This window comes from Notolepis coatsorum, assembly GCF_963971535.1.
Source record: "Notolepis coatsorum genome assembly, chromosome: 5".
Classification (NCBI taxonomy): Eukaryota; Metazoa; Chordata; class Actinopteri; order Aulopiformes; family Paralepididae; genus Notolepis; species Notolepis coatsorum.
Genome location: NC_140169.1, coordinates 129,366,187 through 129,379,899, shown reverse-complemented (window position 1 = coordinate 129,379,899; position 13,713 = coordinate 129,366,187).

The window sequence follows — 13,713 nt, the reverse complement described above, 5'->3', positions numbered from 1 at the left end:
TCCCAGTGTGCCTGTTGCCCTTTGTATTCCCTTGTCTGGTTTAGGTTGTATTCTTGTCTTTAGTATTATGTCCCCAGTGTGTTTAGTCTTGTCTTGTGTTGTTATTTAGTCTTGTACTCTAGTCTTGTCGTTCTGTTCCCATCCCAGTTGTGTCTCGTTTCCAATCAACCCTCATGTGTCAATTAGTCTGTCTGTGTATATATTAGGGGTGGACGGTATAAACGGTATAAACGGTATGAATTTGTGCTACGGTATGGATTTTGACTATACCTTGTGACCGGTAGAGCAACTCTAAAGTAGCACACGTAGTGGGCGTGTCAATGTGCAATTGTCATTTCATAATAGACACGGAACAGAGCGGACCAGATCGAACTAGCTCTTCAGCTCTGCGTTGCACACAGCTGTGTGTGACAACTTCTCTCGCGAGTTGCACAGTTTCTATGTGTAATGTAAACTCTGCAACGGATCCAATGGTCTAACATGCTTTGCATCCTTGCCATTCTGGAATGCCCACCTCGCGCTAAAACCGTATGTAATGTTAACTGTTGATGTAGCCTCAGAAAGCTAACGTTGGCTAAACTCCTAGCAGCCTGTTGATGTAGCCTCAGCAAGCTAACATTGGCTAAACTCCTAGCAGCCTGTTGATGTAGCCTCAGCAAGCTAACGTTGGCTAAACTCCTAGCAGCCTGTTGATGTAGCCTCAGAAAGCTAACGTTGGCTAAACTCCTAGCAGCCTGTTGATGTAGCCTCAGAAAGCTAACGTTGGCTAAACTCCTAGCAGCCTGTTGATGTAGCCTCAGCAAGCTAACGTTGGCTAAACTCCTAGCAGCCTGTTGATGTAGCCTCAGCAAGCTAACGTTGGCTAAACTCCTAGCAGCCTGTTGATGTAGCCTCAGCAAGCTAACGTTGGCTAAACTCCTAGCAGCCTGTTGATGTAGCCTCAGCAAGCTAACGTTGGCTAAACTCCTAGCAGCCTGTTGATGTAGCCTCAGAAAGCTAACGTTGGCTAAACTCCTAGCAGCCTGTTGATGTAGCCTCAGAAAGCTAACGTTGGCTAAACTCCTAGCAGCCCCCTCTCTCAACTCTCTCTCTCCCCCTCCCTCTCTATCTCTCTCTCTATCTCTCTCTCTGCTAACAATCCTGATTCGATTCTTGAACCAATTTCATTCCAAAGGAATATATTGATGGACATTAGCTATAGTATATAGGTCAGCAGCTGTAACAGAATCATTTAAAAAAATTACATGTTTCAACGACAAAAAAAGCCAGCGGTGGACCGACATAACAAACACTGTCACTGTTTACTTGTGTAAGGACATGGTTCCTTTTCAAACTGTCGATAGAAAGGGCTTTAAAGACATGGTCAAAACACGATCCAAGATATGCGTTACCTTTTTTTGCACAATAAATGTTCTTAAAATACCTCTGTACTATGTGAAATATGTCCTAGTAATACACAAGTACAGTAATAGCTGCCATACCAGTGTGTTACCCCCCTTCAGAAGCATTTATATAGACATTTTAAGATAAATGAATATACCGTGATATATACCGTTACGTCTATCCTTCAAATTATACCGTGATATACATTTTAGACCATACCGTCCAGCCATATGTCTTGTCTACCCTGCCTTCCTTGTCGGTTCATTACTCTGTTTATTCTGTATTCTGTTTCCTGTGATGTTCGTTGTCAGATACGAACTAGGTTTTTGTTCCTTGTTAGATTTTCTCCTTTTCCAGCGTTGCTGAGGTTTTTGTTTTGTGTTTTTTTTTAAAGTTAGTTTATGTTCTAAGTAAAGCTCCCTTTTGAATTTACACCCCGCCGTGTCCTGCCTGCGTCCTCCTTGTTCTGTCTGCTATTGGGTTCTGCCACAACACCAAACCAAATAGTTGTAATCACAGCGAGGGCCTTCCTCATTCCTCCTCATCCTCCCTCCACGTCCTCCACACACCTTCTTCACTCCTCCTCATCCTCTCCCACACTCCCGCACGCTGCCAGCTCTCCACTCAACACAGCTGTCACTCATCCCCTCATCAACACAGCTGTCACTCATCCACTCATCAGCCAGAAGGTACTTCAGCTGGCAGATCCTGTCTCCTCGTCGTGGGAGTGTTAAACTACCTTCCAAGTAAGAAGACTGAACCTAAGCCTTGCTGTACTCATTGATATTTCCTGATCTAACCTTTGTTCTCCATGTGCCCAGGACCTCCGCTCCAGTGTCCCCCCTGCTCGGACATCCCGTGCTGATACTGCATAAAGGAGTGCTCCTGCTCTCACCCCGACACATCCTGTGTCTACCTTCTCCCGTGCTGCACAGGGAGTGCACCTGTCCTAAAGAACATTCTCCCGTACTGCACAAGGAGTGCACCTGTACTAACCCCAAGAACATTTCCATACCTGTCTGTCGCACATTCCATCTGTCAAACTGTCTGCTTGGGGAGAACTACATTAAAAAAACCTAAAACGCTCCATTCTCTCTCCTCCTGTGTTTGCTATTGGGCTCCGCCAAATCCCCTTCTCACACAAATACAATAATAATAATATATTTGATTTGTAGGGCGCTTTATAGTTGTGGAGCAAATCCCAAAGCGCTACATTTTAAAAGAACATAAAAGCTAGCAAGAGAGTAAAAAGAATGTAATACATTTTTTTAATTAACCTTTTTATTTTTTTTAATAATTGATTATGTTCTGTCACTGCATCGATGCTGAATCGTCCATGTCCGCATCGCGATGCATCTTAGAATCGAGAGATTTCCACACCCCTATGCAGTACTGCTGCTTTCATGTTCCTTCTCATGCCAAGCACATTTCCCTCGGAGCATGTCGTCAGCCATACACACTTGGCCTAAATTAGTCAATGAACTGTAAGGACGCCTTTCAGTCTGTGGGAGGCACTGAAACCACACAACAGAGCAGAAATCTAATAGCATTCCGGTCTGGTAAAATATAATCCACATGCATGTATTCAACAACAACAACACTGAGCACTATGTAACTGTGTTGTAGCACTCGAGACCATGAAGGTCTTGCAGTGTCGTCTTGGAATCGACTGCATTTTTACCCTGAGAGGACTCAGAGACCAAATCAAGATTTAGGTTTATATCATTGGGCCGTCAAGATTTATATTTATATCGTTTCCCCTTTCCACTTACTCTGTGCTTCTGGAATGAAGCGCAACCTGCAACCCACTCCGGGGGCAGTGGCAGATGGGGGGTTTGACTGGGGCGGTACACCTGTCAGCTCAGGAAGGACAGATGCCTCCCGTGGAGCAGAAGGGTAAACGCTAGCTTGATCTTGATTTTCAGTATCAATTTAATTGGACAAATAACGTACAGCCTGTAGACAACTGTAGTGACACACATTACCTGCCTGGGCTTTGTTTGTTGATTTATGTAACTGTGCTTGAATGTAAAACATCCCCCTTCAATTACCGATAATTAGCTTATTTTTTGTTTGAAAGGAGTATACCCCTCCCCCTCACTCACACGCCAAGAAGGAGAATGCAGGAGATAAGGGAGAGACGCAGTGTACCATCTGTGACTGAAGAGAGTGAGATGTCAGGTCGAAAGAAAATACAAGGAAAGGTAAATGTTGAATGAAGCTGGCAAAGTTTAGCTAATGTTAGTTCCATAACGTTAATGTATTATTATTAGCTAGATACAGTGATGAACTGGGATCAGAAAACTTCCCAGGCATTTATGTACTTATGTAAATGTACAAGTCATATGTGTATATGTAGTGGCATTACCCCCATTTCTGGCAAGCCTCGCTGAAATTGGAAATCGGAAATGTTACGCACATGCTGAGGTGGGATAACATTACCCTGTCAAATCTATCAAGAATTTGTTCTATTAGTTTGACACTTTTTCATTCTGCCCACTCTATTGGGCCTATTGTAATCCATTTGTATTTTTACTAAAATTACTAAATAAGGCTTTCTTTCTTTTGGAATTGACCAGAGAAATGGTGTTATTACAGTTAATTACAGTCATGATCTTGAATTTGACTTGCATTGGTCTGGTTTCTGGCCTTTCCTCAATCAATATATGAAATTAAGAAGGGAAAAAAAACAATACTCTTTTACACTCTGCTACTAAGAAATCTACCTTGTCTATACTACTACCTACTATGCTAATATGTCTTTACTACTATGCACTAAACACGTTTCACAATTATGCCACATCAATGTGGAACGCCCTACCCACAGCCGTAAAATAATGTGAATCCATACCCACCTTCAAAACCGCTCTCAAAGAGCACCTACGGGAGGCTGCAATTAGAAACTGGCCCCTATAAATATCCAAACCCCCAACCACCTCCAATGTACAGTTTCTTCCCCCTCAAATGTATATACTCTCTTTTAGAAACGCTGTCTCATAAACTGTACTGTATATTTGTATATCTTGTATGTCATAAATGTCTGGATGTAACAGTACTGTTTATCTGTATGTCGTGTATGTCATAAATGTTATGATGAATTGAAAATGGGGGACCCTGATGTAAACAAGACGAAAGTTTTTCTCTGGTCTGCATCCCCTTAACAATTGTGTGTATTGAGCCGTACTGTATTGTACCCATTCTGCAATCTGTTAATAAAGTTTTCAATCAATCAATCAATCACTCAAGACTAGCACTGAAGTTTGACACTGTTTGATGAACAATGTTACTGATACCTTTAGCTGCCAGAGTTGTACCCTTCCTGTTGACTTGTTGTACAGAACTTGTTGCTTTGGATAAAAGCGTCAGCTAAAGTCTTGGTCTTGACTTGGTCTTGACCCTCAAAGTCTTGATCTTGACTCGGTTTTGACCCTCTCAAAGTCTTGGTCTTGACTCAGTCATGACTAGGGTTGGGTACCGTTCACATTTGAACCGATACCGATACCTTTTTTCTGTACTTGTTATGGTTTGTAACCGACCCCAATCGCACAACACAAGACAGGTATGATGGTTTGCCAAGAAACAGATATTTATTTAGAACAGGGAAAAAGGGCACTGTCCCTTTTAGGGAGAAAACACAAAACACAGGAATAACACAAGAGGGGAAGGTAAAGTGCCTTTAAGAGGCGGGCAGGAAAAGGGAACACTATGGGAAGGTAAGGGAACGCCTAAGGGAAGGTTAAGGGAACGCCTAGGGAACAGAGGAACTAGAGACTAGGAGAACTAGGGAAAGAGGACTAGGGACTAGGAGAACTAGGGATAGAGGACTAGGGACTAGGTGGAACTAGAAGGGGAGAACTTGGGACAGAGGGGACTGAGGCCCGCGGAGGCGGGCTGGGGAACAGGGAGGAACTGGGGACAGAGAACCGCGGAGGCGGGCTGGGGACAGGGAGGAACTGGGGACTGGTGGGAAAACATCTGGGCCGCTCTGCAGAACAGAGGAGAGGGTTAATATTCAAAGGGAACAAAACAGAGCAGATGCAGCACAGTCCAAATAACAAAGTAACAAAGTAAATACTATCTTCGTGTGAACAAACACACAGTGGGAGATGAAATGTCCAAAATAATATCCACGAGAGAACAAAACAGAGTGGGAGATGAAATGTCCAAACTAATAACTAAGTGAGAACTAAAGGAGACAATACGCTGGGTGAGTGACATCACAATCAAAACTCACCCAGGCGTATGCGTAATGGTGCAGGAACAGCAGCGGGACGAGGGCAAGGGGCATTACGCTGAGTGAGTGACATCACAATCAAAACTCACCCAGGCGTATGCGTAAAGGTACAGGGACAGCTGCGGGAACGGGGGCAAGAGGCATTACGCCGAGTGAGTGACATCACAATCAAAACTCACCCAGGCGTATGCGTAAAGGTACAGGGACAGCAGCGGGAACGGGGGCAAGAGGCATTACGCTGAGTGAGTGACATCACAATCAAAACTCACCCAGGCGTATGCGTAAAGGTACAGGGACAGCAGCGGGAACGGGGGCAAGGGCACTACGCTGAGTGAGTGACATCACAATCAAAACTCACCCAGGCGTATGCGTAAAGGTACAGGGACAGCTGCGGGAACGGGGGCAAGGGCACTACGCTGGGTGAGTGACATCACAATCAAAACTCACCCAGGCGTAAGCGTAATGGTACAGGGACAGCAGCGGGAACGAGGGCATCGCCACCGGGTGGCTGGCTGTCCGAGCCGAGGGACAGAGTGCTGGAACAGTGGCGGTGGCGAGGGTGTCGTCCACCGGGTAGCCGCTGTCGGAGCCGAGGAACAGAGTGCGCGCCACACCTTGGTGTGCGCGTCGGAACAGTGGCGGTGGCGAGGGTGTCGTCCACCGGGTAGCCGCTGTCGGAGCCGAGGAACAGAGTGCGCGCCACACCTTGGTGTGCGCGTCGGAACAGTGGCTGGAACAGTGGCGGTGGCGAGGGTGTCGTCCACCGGGTAGCCGCTGTCGGAGCCGAGGAACAGAGTGCGCGCCACACCTTGGTGTGCGCGTCGGAACAGTGGCGGTGGCGAGGGTGTCGTCCACCGGGTAGCCGCTGTCGGAGCCGAGGAACAGAGTGCGCGCCACACCTTGGTGTGCGCGTCGGAACCGAGAGACGCATCTGGTGCGTCTGCGTGGAGGAGTGTGCCAAGCAGGAAGGTCTGGAAGATGCGCGTCGGCGCGCTGAGGTCTGGAGAGCGTGCCAAGCTCGAAGGTCTGGAAGATGCGCGTCTGTGCGCTGGTACGGAGGAGCGTGCCAAGCTCGAAGGTCTGGAAGATGCGCGTCTGTGCGCTGGTACGGAGGAGCGTGCCAAGCTCGAAGGTCTGGAAGATGCGCGTCTGTGCGCTGGTACGGAGGAGCGTGCCAAGCTCGAAGGTCTGAAGTGGAACACTGGAATACCTCCCGTAGAGGATTAGAGAGCGCAGTACAGTGTCTCCCTCCAGGCAAACGGCGGCAGGTGGCGAAGGCTTGAGCGCATCTGGCGCGCTGGTCTGGAGTGGAACACTGGAATACCTCCCGTAGAGAATTAGAGAGCGCAGTACAATGTCTCCCTCCAGGCAAACGGCGACAGGTGGCCAAAGCCCTTGAAGATGCGCGTTGCGCGCTGGTGACTGGAGAGCGTGCCAAGCCCGAGGGTCCGGGAGATGCGCGTTGGTCTAGATGTGCGTCAGGACGAACAGCTGCGCTGGGGTCTGCAGTGGAACGCTGGGGTGCCTCCCGTGGAAGTTACAGGGAGCGCAGAACAGTCTCCTCCACAGGCTACGGCGACAGCAGACGAAGGCTGGAGCAAAACATCTCAAGGCTGGAGAGATCCATCTTACAGCATTGGTAGACCAGGGGATCTCCCGAAAGAGTCTAGATGTTAGAGAATATGACTCAGCATGAATACAACACGACCCCACGCCGAAACGAGGGGAAGAGCCCTGGTATTTAAAGCCCACAGGGGAACTAATTAGCCTGCCACCACAGGTGCGAGAGGTAATTGATAATAGTCCAGGTGTGGCCACTGAGAGTAAACGAGAGTAAAGAACGAGAGGGTGGGGGCTAGAGAGAGTGAGTGAGAAGGGAATTTCTAACAGTAGGCTTTAAAGAAACAGAGAAAAGGTGGTGAGCAGCGGGCAAAACCTCACAGTACCCCCCCCTCAACGGGAGCCACCCGGCGACCCAAAACAAATACAGACAGAGTGGCAGGGGGCAAAACAAGAGGTACTGGCCAAGCCAGCAGGGGAAGCCACCACAAGAGTGGGGCTAGCAAAAGAAACAGGGTCGCCGAGGGGTAACTAGGGTAGCAGAGGGGCAACTGGTCTAGAGGAACTGGGTCTAGAGAACTAGTCTAGCGAACTGGGCAAGAGAACTGGTCTAGAGAACTGGTTTAGAGAACTGGTCTAGAGAACTGGTCTAGAGGAACTGGTCTAGAGGAACTGGGTCTAGAGAACTGGTCTAGAGCAACTGGTCTAGAGGAACTGAGGGGCAAGCAGGGTAGCTAAGGGGTAACCATGGAAGCACCGGGAAAGGGCTAGCAGAGGGAAGGTTAGCTGCCAGGGCACTGATAGCTACAGGGCCTATGCTAGCTGTACTGCTACATCAACATAGAGGCTGCGCAAGCTGCCGGAGCCAGGCTAGCAGAGGGAAAGGGTAGCTGCCAGGGCACTGATAGCTACAGGGCCTATGCTAGCTGTACTGCTACATCAACATAGAGGCTGCGCTAGCTGCCGGAGCTAGGCTGGCAGACAGGGCTGGACCAGCATGAGAGCACAAGCTAGCTGGAAGGACAGTCCTAGCTGTGTGAGAAAAACTGACCTTGCTAGCTGAAAGGGCAGTCCTAGCAGTGGGATAAACTACACAAAAAAGTGGAGGCCATGCAGAGGGACCGGGTTAGCTGCTTGGGCCTGGCTAGCTACAGGGCCCATGCCAGCTGCAAGGCTGCATTAACATAGAGGCTGTGCTAACAGCCGGGGCCAAGCTAGCAGACCGGGGCTCTGCTGAGGGACTGGGTTAGCTGCCAGGGCATGGCTAGCTACAGGGGGGTCAAACAGGGCAAAACGGGAAGCAAACAGGGGAGCTAACCGGGGAGACTAACAAGCTAAACAGGGGAGTAACAGGCTAACAAGGGAGCTAAACAGGACTAACAGGGAAGCTAACAGGGCTAACAGGGGAGCTAGAGGGAACAAGAAAAAAAAAGGCAAACTCAACATACACCGTCTGTGCTGGCTGGGGTCGTCGATTTGGTGGGGTCGTACTGTTATGGTTTGTAACCGACCCCAATCGCACAACACAAGACAGGTATGATGGTTTGCCAAGAAACAGATATTTATTTAGAACAGGGAAAAAGGGCACTGTCCCTTTTAGGGAGAAAACACAAAACACAGGAATAACACAAGAGGGGAAGGTAAAGTGCCTTTAAGAGGCGGGCAGGAAAAGGGAACACTATGGGAAGGTAAGGGAACGCCTAAGGGAAGGTTAAGGGAACGCCTAGGGAACAGAGGAACTAGAGACTAGGAGAACTAGGGAAAGAGGACTAGGGACTAGGAGAACTAGGGATAGAGGACTAGGGACTAGGTGGAACTAGAAGGGGAGAACTTGGGACAGAGGGGACTGAGGCCCGCGGAGGCGGGCTGGGGAACAGGGAGGAACTGGGGACAGAGAACCGCGGAGGCGGGCTGGGGACAGGGAGGAACTGGGGACTGGTGGGAAAACATCTGGGCCGCTCTGCAGAACAGAGGAGAGGGTTAATATTCAAAGGGAACAAAACAGAGCAGATGCAGCACAGTCCAAATAACAAAGTAACAAAGTAAATACTATCTTCGTGTGAACAAACACACAGTGGGAGATGAAATGTCCAAAATAATATCCACGAGAGAACAAAACAGAGTGGGAGATGAAATGTCCAAACTAATAACTAAGTGAGAACTAAAGGAGACAATACGCTGGGTGAGTGACATCACAATCAAAACTCACCCAGGCGTATGCGTAATGGTGCAGGAACAGCAGCGGGACGAGGGCAAGGGGCATTACGCTGAGTGAGTGACATCACAATCAAAACTCACCCAGGCGTATGCGTAAAGGTACAGGGACAGCTGCGGGAACGGGGGCAAGAGGCATTACGCCGAGTGAGTGACATCACAATCAAAACTCACCCAGGCGTATGCGTAAAGGTACAGGGACAGCAGCGGGAACGGGGGCAAGAGGCATTACGCTGAGTGAGTGACATCACAATCAAAACTCACCCAGGCGTATGCGTAAAGGTACAGGGACAGCAGCGGGAACGGGGGCAAGGGCACTACGCTGAGTGAGTGACATCACAATCAAAACTCACCCAGGCGTATGCGTAAAGGTACAGGGACAGCTGCGGGAACGGGGGCAAGGGCACTACGCTGGGTGAGTGACATCACAATCAAAACTCACCCAGGCGTAAGCGTAATGGTACAGGGACAGCAGCGGGAACGAGGGCATCGCCACCGGGTGGCTGGCTGTCCGAGCCGAGGGACAGAGTGCTGGAACAGTGGCGGTGGCGAGGGTGTCGTCCACCGGGTAGCCGCTGTCGGAGCCGAGGAACAGAGTGCGCGCCACACCTTGGTGTGCGCGTCGGAACAGTGGCGGTGGCGAGGGTGTCGTCCACCGGGTAGCCGCTGTCGGAGCCGAGGAACAGAGTGCGCGCCACACCTTGGTGTGCGCGTCGGAACAGTGGCTGGAACAGTGGCGGTGGCGAGGGTGTCGTCCACCGGGTAGCCGCTGTCGGAGCCGAGGAACAGAGTGCGCGCCACACCTTGGTGTGCGCGTCGGAACAGTGGCGGTGGCGAGGGTGTCGTCCACCGGGTAGCCGCTGTCGGAGCCGAGGAACAGAGTGCGCGCCACACCTTGGTGTGCGCGTCGGAACCGAGAGACGCATCTGGTGCGTCTGCGTGGAGGAGTGTGCCAAGCAGGAAGGTCTGGAAGATGCGCGTCGGCGCGCTGAGGTCTGGAGAGCGTGCCAAGCTCGAAGGTCTGGAAGATGCGCGTCTGTGCGCTGGTACGGAGGAGCGTGCCAAGCTCGAAGGTCTGGAAGATGCGCGTCTGTGCGCTGGTACGGAGGAGCGTGCCAAGCTCGAAGGTCTGGAAGATGCGCGTCTGTGCGCTGGTACGGAGGAGCGTGCCAAGCTCGAAGGTCTGAAGTGGAACACTGGAATACCTCCCGTAGAGGATTAGAGAGCGCAGTACAGTGTCTCCCTCCAGGCAAACGGCGGCAGGTGGCGAAGGCTTGAGCGCATCTGGCGCGCTGGTCTGGAGTGGAACACTGGAATACCTCCCGTAGAGAATTAGAGAGCGCAGTACAATGTCTCCCTCCAGGCAAACGGCGACAGGTGGCCAAAGCCCTTGAAGATGCGCGTTGCGCGCTGGTGACTGGAGAGCGTGCCAAGCCCGAGGGTCCGGGAGATGCGCGTTGGTCTAGATGTGCGTCAGGACGAACAGCTGCGCTGGGGTCTGCAGTGGAACGCTGGGGTGCCTCCCGTGGAAGTTACAGGGAGCGCAGAACAGTCTCCTCCACAGGCTACGGCGACAGCAGACGAAGGCTGGAGCAAAACATCTCAAGGCTGGAGAGATCCATCTTACAGCATTGGTAGACCAGGGGATCTCCCGAAAGAGTCTAGATGTTAGAGAATATGACTCAGCATGAATACAACACGACCCCACGCCGAAACGAGGGGAAGAGCCCTGGTATTTAAAGCCCACAGGGGAACTAATTAGCCTGCCACCACAGGTGCGAGAGGTAATTGATAATAGTCCAGGTGTGGCCACTGAGAGTAAACGAGAGTAAAGAACGAGAGGGTGGGGGCTAGAGAGAGTGAGTGAGAAGGGAATTTCTAACAGTAGGCTTTAAAGAAACAGAGAAAAGGTGGTGAGCAGCGGGCAAAACCTCACAGTACTTTCATTATAACAACATTTAAATTTCTGTTGTAAAACAAAATTAAAGTCTAAACTTCTCAATTTCAACATTGTTATCACACCACACAAACTAAAACCCCTCCCTACCTCCCTCTGCCAAACCGTTCCTACAACCATTTTTTTATGTTGCATGATCATGTATACATTTATTATGTATTATTATTTCTTAAGTTTAAATATCAACATTATCTGGCCATCCTCAGTAAATACTATCAAACTCCTCTGACCTTTCCAAAGACGCGCGCAAAATTAAATGTTTATTATCATCAACTATGCAGTTTTTATAGTGTAAAGTTTGGCTACTTTAAATCATTGAACGTAGAGAGGGAGAGAGGCTCAGCCTTCCCCGTTTCCTCACTAATGGAACTCGAAACTGAAACAGGTGTTGAGCGTTTCCAGGGTTGGCTTAGTTTAGTTAGCGTTAGCAGCTAACGTTAGTTAAGGTTTTTACCGCGACGTGGCCATACAGGAATGGCGAGGATGCAAAGCATGTTAGACGCATTGGACCTTGCGCTGGTCTGTGTAGTTATTATGAAATGACAATTGCGTGTCATTGAAGGTCTGTGCTGGTCTGTGTCTATAAACAATTGCGCATCATTGGATGGTTCCATTGTGGACCAGCCGGACACCACAGACAACCCAAAGAGTTGTACCAGTTCTGACTGTGGCTCACACCTCCATCATTCTGTGGACTCTCCCTCAACACTCAGATCATCTAACTGGTTTATCGTTATTGTCCAATATCTGCTATTTATTATTACTCACAATGCTACTTCTGTGTAACTTCAGAATTGGCACAGTATCACTTCACAGCCTGACATCAATGATTTAAAGTAGCCAAACTTTACACTATAAAAACTGCATAGTTGATGATAATAAACATAAAATGTTCAACAATACTAAACGACATGGCCCCCCTAAGAACCACCAGGGTAAAGAATCGCGCTGAGCCGTGGATGCACTCCGAAATATTGACCGCTATGAAAACCAGAGACAAAAAATGCTTGGAGTTTCGTAAAAGTCAGTCAAAGCTTACCAAAAGCTCGAGCAGTGAACTCCAAGCCCACGTGACTGAACTCAAACTGGAAAGAAATTACGTAAACTCCATGATCAAAACTGCAAAAAAGAATTTCATCAATGACAAAACTGAGGAAAACAAAAATAAACCTGTGAACTTTAGAAATGAAAGTTGCAGTAAAAAACGTAACCAGATTTTCAAACATAAACATAAAGACGGACAACACGCTCATCACAGACAAGCTGGATGTGGCCATGCAATTACTTAAACATTTTCTTCACAAACTTCACAACACTGGTAAATAAACTACCCTCCCACTTTTGGGGTAGAACACATCATAGCCTACTACAATAACCTAGGGGTCCGCAAAGACAATTTCAAACTAGAAATGGTAACAACAGCTGAGGTACTCAAAAAACTGAGCGCCCTCTAACCTAACAAGTCCACTGGCCATGACAATATCGCCTCCAAATTCCTCAGAGACTCAGCAGCCACCATCACCCCAGTCATCACACACAATAAACCTCTCCATAAAACAGGGACACGTACCCAAAGACTTCAAAATTGTGAGAGTAACCCCCCTGCACAAAAAGGGCAGCAAATTAGACCCAGGCAACTACCGCCCTGTTTCTATTCTTACCTCCATCTCGAAAGTCATGGAATTTTTTTTATACAAACAGGTAGAAAAGTACCTTGCAGAAAAAAAATCTAATCTACGAATTCCAATCTGGCTTCAGAACATCCCACTCCACTGACACATGCCTTCTCTATTTGAACGACCACATCAAACAAGAGGTGGACGCGGGCAAATACTGCGGCATGGTCATGCTGGACCTACAAAAGGCCTTCGACACTGTCAATCACTCCATTCTGATTGACAAGCTAAAAGCAATTGGTTTTGATAGTTTGATCAGTGAGCTGGATGCAATCCTACCTGGAGGGGAGAGAACAGATGGTGGAGGTAAACGGTACTCTATCCCCCCCCCTCCCAGTGAGCTGTGGTGTTCCACAAGGAAGCATACTAGGACCGCTACTGTTCCTAATTTATGCAAATGACATGTCGTCAGCATGTGACTGCAACTTGTTCCTGTTCGCGGACGACTCAGCCCTGCTGGTCTCTGACAAGAACAAGTTACAGGTTGAAAAAACCCTCAGCTCTGAACTAGGCAGAATCTGCACCTGGCTCGCTGATAACAAACTATCATTACACCTGGGTAAAACAGAGTCCATTCTCTTCGGTTCAAATAACAAACTCAGCAAGACCGACGGCTTCTCAGTTACAGTGGGAAGATGAAATTACATACCTAGGTTCCATCCTAGAGGCAAATCTTTCCTGTGACAAAA